The sequence below is a fragment of the Tasmannia lanceolata genome, unplaced genomic scaffold (genome assembly GCF_043159265.1).
Source record: "Tasmannia lanceolata isolate RefF3 unplaced genomic scaffold, GAP_Taslan_0.1 ptg000005l, whole genome shotgun sequence".
In the NCBI taxonomy this organism is placed as follows: domain Eukaryota; kingdom Viridiplantae; phylum Streptophyta; class Magnoliopsida; order Canellales; family Winteraceae; genus Tasmannia; species Tasmannia lanceolata.
In genome coordinates this window covers 3,310,905-3,318,299 of record NW_027518682.1, presented here as the reverse complement: position 1 = coordinate 3,318,299, position 7,395 = coordinate 3,310,905, and the positions used below count along the sequence as shown (strand labels likewise).

At 47.6% G+C, this 7,395-nt stretch overlaps 1 long non-coding RNA gene across 1 annotated transcript; it reads right to left on the bottom strand.

Moving 5' to 3' along the window:
• Positions 1-5,200: 5,200 nt before the first annotated feature.
• On the bottom strand, positions 5,201-5,758 carry LOC143876485 (uncharacterized). The gene is made up of 2 exons (XR_013250395.1): positions 5,695-5,758; positions 5,201-5,602 (listed from the first exon to the last, which is right to left on the bottom strand). It is a non-coding gene; the product is annotated as an uncharacterized LOC143876485 (long non-coding RNA).
• Positions 5,759-7,395: the final 1,637 nt, after the last annotated feature.

Sequence of the window (7,395 nt, the reverse complement as noted above, 5' to 3'; positions counted from 1 at the left end):
TGAGGGGCTGCCCTGTCAAGACCCTGATCGTGTGCGCCTGGAAGTACGGCCTTAGCTTCCTGGCCGCCATAATGAGGGCGTACACGAGCTTCTCTACTCGCTGATATCTGGTCTTTGCATCGTGGAGGACCTTGCTGACGTAGTAGATCGGCTTTTGCTGGTTAGACTCTTCTCTGATCAGTACTGCTGCAACTGCCAAGGGTCCCGCTGAGAGATACAGAATCAGCTCTTCTCCTGGCTCCGGCATGGACAACAAAGGGGGAGAGGATAGGTACTGCTTCAGCTCCTCGAACGCTGCTTGACATTCCGGAGTCCAGGGCGCGGTTTTTATACCTTTGACCGCGTTGAAGAACGGGAGGCATCTTTCGGCGGATTTAGAAATAAACCGCCCCAGGGCTGCCACCAGCCCGGTCAGCCGCTGCACTTCTCTGATAGTATTGGGAGGAGTCAGCTCCATTACTGCCTTGATCTTCTCTGGATTGGCCTCTATTCCTCTCTGGCTTACCATGAAGCCCAGGAATTTGCCCGCCCCGACGCCAAACGTACACTTAGTCGGATTAAGCTTCATGTTGTGTTCCCTCAAGACTTGAAAGGCCTCTTTGAGGTCGGAGACGTGGTTGGAAGCACTTCTGCTCTTCACTAGCATATCATCAACGTAGACCTCCATGTTCCGACCGATCTGATTTCTGAACAGCTTGTTGACAAGCCGCTGGTAAGTGGCTTCTGCATTCTTCAGTTCGAAAGGCATCACCCGATAGCAATAGGTTCCCTGGTCGGTAACAAACGATGTCTTCGGGATGTCTGACTCGTACATTCTGATCTGATTGTATCCTGAGAAAGCATCCATGAAACTGAACAGCTCGTGACCTGCAGTAGCGTCAATGAGCTGATCTATTTTTGGGAGTGGGTAGCTGTCCTTTGGGCAGGCCTTATTCAGGTCTGTGAAGTCTATACAGGTCCTCCACTTCCCATTTGACTTTTTCACCATCACCACATTCGCGAGCCAGTCCGGGTACTGGATCTCGCGGACGAAATCGGCCTTCAAAAGCCTCTCCACCTCTTCTCTGATGGCTCTCCGCCTCTCTGGTGCAAAGTGCCTCCGCTTCTGCTTCACGGGCTTGCAGGTCTGATCGACACCGAGCTCATGGGTGCTAATCGACGGGTCGATGCCGGGCATGTCTGAAGGAGCCCAGGCAAAGACATCTGCATTGGCTCTGAGGAACTGAGCGAGATCCTGCTGCGCGGCCTCTGGCAGGGCAGAGCCGATCTGGACAACCCTCTGCTCGTCATCGTTGCTCAATCGAATAGAGATGAGGTCCTCTGCGGGCTCGTTGACTGTGATCTGCGCTTCGTCTCTCAGATCATACAGCTCGATTGGCAAAGACTCAGACGCATTCTTCCCTCTCAGCGCCGCCGCATAGCACCGTCTTGATTGGGGCTGATCCCCTCTGACTTCACCTACGCCTCTGGGCGTAAGGAACTTCATCTTCTGATGATAAGCGGAGGGAATAGCTCGGAGGAGGTTCTGGCCAGGGCGTCCTAGAATGGCGTTATAGGCCGACTTGGCCTTCACCACCAGGAAGGTCACCATGGCGAAGGATTGGCAGGGCGGCTCCCCGATAAGAACTGGAAGCTCAATCTGCCCTTCAACCTTGACAACTTCTCCTGAGAACCCGAACAGATCAGAGTTGGCCGGCTTCAGACGGTCAGTTCCGATCAGCATCTGCTCGAAGGCGTGGTAGTAGAGGATGTCTGCGGAGCTCCCATTGTCGACCAGGATCTTCTTCATTTTCCAGTTCGCCACTAGCATGGTGACGACCAGGGCATCATCATGCGGGAGGATCAGGCCGTCAAGATCTGCTTCTGAAAAGGATATCTCGTTTTCCGGCTTGGCCTTCTTACTGCAGGCATGGACGGCGTTGACCTGCCGGGCATAAGTCCTGCGGGCCGATGAAGAGGTCCCTCCCGCGGTCGGCCCTCCTGAAATGGTACCAATAACACCATGAGGTTGAGGTTGAGGTACCTGAGGAGGGAGAATGGCCGGGGCAGGAGTTTGGATGCGGTCGCCCAGAGGTTGGGCGTCTCGGGGGCTTCTATCTCTGGGCCTCGGGTTGTCCTGGCGCTCCCTTCTGTTGTCGTTATTTTTTAAGTACCTTCCGAGGTACCCTCTGCTTATCAGCTGCTCGATCTCCTCCTTCAGATGAATGCATGCATTGGTGTCATGGCCGTGACTCTTATGGAACCGGCAATACCTGGACATATCCTGCGTGCCCGCCTCTGATGTCTGCTTCTTCGGCCATCGGATAAAGTCCTCCTTCCGAATGGTTGCCAAGATTTGGGCCCTGGATGCGGTGAGCGGGGTGTAGCGCTCCCTCGTCGGGGGGCTCCTCTCCTTTCGGGGCCGGGGGGAGCTCCTTTCCTTCCAGGGCGGGCTGCTCTCCTTCCTCTGAGGCCTATCGTCCCTACGTTGCTTGGCAGGGTTCTTCTCCTCGGGTCTTCTCTTGCTGACGGAATCCAGGGCGGCGAGAGTTTCCTCGACGGATATGTACTCTTCCGCCCCGGTCATCAGATCTGCCAGGGACTGCGGATTGCGCCGGGCAACTGCTCTTCTGAAGTCAGTGGACCGGGCTCCGGCCAGAAGAGCATTCGTTGCCGCGGAGGGATCCAGGTTGGGTACCTGCAGGGCCTCCCTGTTGAACCGGCCAACGAACGCTTTTAAGGCCTCACCGTCTTCCTGTCTCAGGGCCATCAGTGAAGCTGTTGTCTTTCGAGGTCTTCTACTGCTCATGAAATGTCGGGCCAGGTCATCCCCGAAGTCGTCGAAATTGTCCACAGACTTGGGCTTCAGCCGCGAGTACCAGTCTCTCGCGGCTCCAGTTAATGTGGTGGGGAGTGCCCTGCAAAGGAACCCGTCCGACGCCCCGTGGAGAAGCATCGTGGTTCTGAAGGTCTGCAGATGATCCACGGGATCGGTGGTCCCATCGTACTGCGGGATCTGCGGCATCTTGAAGCCCATGGGGACTGCCGCACCGAGTACTCTGTCTGTGAAAGGAGGATTGCTACTGAAGATCCTCGAAGCAGGGCGGCCATGATCTCTGGCCAGCTCTTCGATTCTATTGTCGATCTTCTGGATCCTCAGTAACATTGGATCATCCCTCTGCTCGGCCTGACGGGCAGGTCTGCTCCTTATGGCTGATGGGCTCATTGCAGATCCGGACTGGCTGAGCGGACTCCTTCGCCGGTGCCGCGATCCCTCTCCGTGCATGGGGTCTTTCTTACTGCCACGCTTCTGCACGGAGGGAGATCGTGACCGGTGATGCCGACGAGGCTCAGGGCGCACGTTCCTGTCCCGCGAGCGGTGGTCTCTTCTTGTGGAGTGACGAGTTTGGTCCCGGGGTGGAGACGCGCGTTCTCTGCGGGAGCTCTCTCCCCTCTGAACGTGTCGAGAAACCTCGACTGGGTGTTGCTGGAGTGCGGGAGCCGCGTTCCTGAACTGCGCAACTACAGCAGTCATTTCTTGAAAAAGGGCTCGCATCTCCCTCGGGGTCGGGGTAGGGTCTGAGCGGTCCGAGTGAGGCGAAGTCCGCTCCACGGTCGCCCCGACCTCTACCTGCGAGGCCAGTCGCTCACTTCGTCCTTCGCGGGGGGCCGTAGCCCGGGTAGCCCGAGAAGTCGGAGGTGCTCGCTTGCCGGTCTGTCCTACCATTGTTTCTTGAGTAAGATGTCGAACAGCTTTTTGTTGCGGTGGTCCCACGGATGGCGCCAAATCTGTTAGGCCTAAAATCGGTAACAGGTTATGGTAGGGCTGGACGGTCCGAGCTAATAAGTCACGACTGAAGGGCTGGTTGAGTCCTGCGCTGCACAAGGGTACAGACAAGAAAGAAAAGGGTCAGAGGACCAACCCGGAGTGATACTCCGGACGGGCGCTTCGACACTCAAGTCAGTATGAGCAGGAGTGCAGAGCAATGTCAGAGCAAAAGCTTAGAGTTTTGATTCTCAGATTTCAGGACCTTCACCTTAGTACAAGTGAAGGCTATTTATAGTGATTCTGAGCCACCTGTCTAGGACAGGTGGTGGGCTCTGTATGGACCAGGTCTCATACCTAAGGAGGGCAGGTGGAAGTCCCTGATTGGTCCAGGTGCCACACCTAGTGGGGACAGGTGTTGGCCTTCCAACGGTCCTTGTGAGGGCCACGTGCCATACTTCCAATGGGGCGGGAGAACCTACGTCACCAAAAAAACAAAAAGAACGGGATCACATTTGATGCCACGTGCACTGAGAGAGGCAGCACTAAAATGGTGCAAATTTTGGGTCTACGTAAGTGACAAAAAAAACCTACTTAATCCAAGGCCGTATTGGCCAGAGGGATACACTCCGGCCGGTGTTTCACTGTTTGTGTTTGTCGAAGTATCATTTATTTGTTAATTTAACAGTTAGGTAAGGATATTTTAGTCCATTTCAATAGTCATGCAAATGGTCTCTCTCCTTCTGTTGGAAACGGTCGTTAGGTGCAATCCTTATCTCATTATGCCCGAAACAATGCCATTTGTTACTGTTAAAGACGCCGGAACGTTGAACCTGCTTTTTCTCATTCATTAATACTGAACCCGGATAAGGTTCTCCGTTTAATTTCAGAACTACGGGTGGGGCCACTTTTTTTTCAACAATGCATCAGGTCAGTTGTTTTAGATGGGACCCACGGATGGGTCCCAAAAGTCTAATATTTCTGACAATTCTAACCCTCTAATAGGTGTGTGGCAAAATGGATGGTTAAACCCTAATCGCATCAACCGGGCAAGGGCAAAAACGAAGAAGTTTTTGGGCTTTGTTTCTCTTGGATGGGTTATATTCCTTATAATTGATATTGGTGTCATTGTTAAAAGGAAGAAGAAGACCATTCTCGTGGACATAGGCTATTGCCTAGCAAAAGGCAAAAATCAACGGGTTAGCATTTATTTGCTGAACCCGCAAAGATTTTTGGCTTCATAAGACCAATCAAGCTGTTCGACGATTGAATTTGGCCGGTAAATTATGGATGCAATCGGATCAACGGATCAGATCACGTAGCTGGGGCGCAGGTGGTGCTTAACATAAACGGTCTACACTATTCAATTACTTTCAGGATTGATGTAGTATTTACAAATTAATATTCTGTCAACGTAGTGTTTGCTTTGCAAGGAAAGAAGGTAACATGGGAAAGAAGAAGAAGGAAGCAACACACTTTTATTCACATATTTCATATTAGATACACGAGGCAAGCAGATTACGCTCTGTTACAACAACAAAAACTCATCCACATACGAGCTCAGTAGAACTGAGGACACAATGCAAAGAGACCCTTCCTCTATGAAACCGCTACCTCTATGGTCTTGGGCTTAGAGGTGTCCTGTTGAGCCTTTTTCTTGCCAACGGTGACTGTCAAAACTCCGTCCTTGTAAGTGGCCTTCACATCATCTGGATTGGCGTCCTTCGGGAGCGTGAATTTTCTCCAACAACGCACCCTTCTCCGCTCCACTCGTATTGGCTTCACTTCTTTATTCTCACCTTGGTCACTCTTCTTCTTCTTCCCAGCTATGAATAGAACCCCATTATCTATCTTTACCTGTTTTCACAAACCCCATTGAAACATAGGCATCAGAGAAATGAATACAAGTATAAGTTGCTTTTAATTTAGGGAAATGATATCAGCACAACCATATTTTGATATTTTTCACAAACCAACTGGTATTTTAGAATTTACATTTCCCAAAAAGCTTTCAGGAGCCCATATAAGAAAAGACAGCTGGGTTTGTGCAAATATATATGGCAAGTTATATATTGATGTTCTGATAACATTTCCCTAAATATCCGAGACTACCTCTCGGATGTTGCTTAACACGTCAAGAACAAGGTTATTTGTTACTAATATTTTTCTTTATTATCACCAAATTTATTTTTCAAATCATTAAATAGGAACTTTTCGAAAAGATTTCAATATATTGGCAGATGTCCGTGGCTTATAATACCTTTTTGCAGGAAGTGTAGATTGTTAAATTTTAATTAATAGTGAATTCTGACAAACGACAAAATAAATTATAATATCTTTTTGTCTAAGTTACTTCCTTTTTTCTTTGCGAGTATCGAAAATCTTGATCAATGGAGGAGCAATATCACCATTTTTGTTCAATAAGATACCAAAGTGGATGATTGACTCATTCCATACTAGAAATAATCGCAGGAAATCCTTCGATAACACTGATTCCTATTTCTCAATGATATCCCACGATCGAAACAATTGGCTGAATCCTGTGAAACCATTTCATAGAAGTTCATTGATATCTTCTTTTTATAAAGCAAATCGACTTCGATTCTTGAATAATCCACATCACTTCTGGTTCTATTGTAACAAAAGATTCCCTTTTTATGTGGAAAAGACCCGTATCAATAATTATGATCTTACATATCGACAATTCCTCAATATCTTATTCATTCTTTAATCAAATTATATTGACAATTCCTCAATATAATTATGATCAAATTATATTGGCAATTCCTCAATATAATTTGATCGTTATGGGCAAATCCAAAATCTTTGTAGATCGAGCCAATCATTAGTTCCCAACCATAAGGCGAGTGGAATCCGATACATAAATCAGTTAATAAAAGAATAGAAAAAGCTTTTATTGTGTCACTTAAGTTATAGAAGAATTCCTAAACCCAATAATTCAAAATGAGAAGTTCTTCATTACCCATAATAGAATAACAGCTTAGAATAGCGAAACAGATTATATTTGCCGAGAAATCCAAAATGATATGGATATGATCTTCATTGTGCATTTTGATCAATTGTATCGTTTCTTTATGGATTCCTATACGAAACTTGTGTATATGTGTCTCCGGGTAGTCCTTTATCATTTCGTCCTACAGAAATAGTTCTTCTAATTCTATGAATCTTTCTAGAACGTTATTTTCTTGAATATCATTCAAAAAAGTTTCGGATTGCCTAGTAACCCAAGGTTCCAGACTTTTATTAAATGAGAGAGAGATCCACCAGGGCAAAAAGACTATAGATGCAAGATATGGGAGGGGAGTCAATGCTTTTTTCTTTTTTGGCACTTTTTTTTAATCTATTATGTGAATTGTTAATGAACCTGCTTCATGCGTCGACTCTATCTGATCTGATATTTCTATGAAGCATGAGTTCTATAACATGGTATGGAACCTATGGATCTATTTCCTCTTTTTTTTTTCATTGTTTAATCCTTGGATCTGGAAAGAATATAGAAATAGAATCAAATAAAAATGGAATGTAAAAAATAAGGGCCCATTTCGAATGAAAGAAATAATCAAATATTGTTTCCAGATACCCCATGGTCAAATTTGAACCAATTGCATCGTCATTTGTTCCTTTCGATG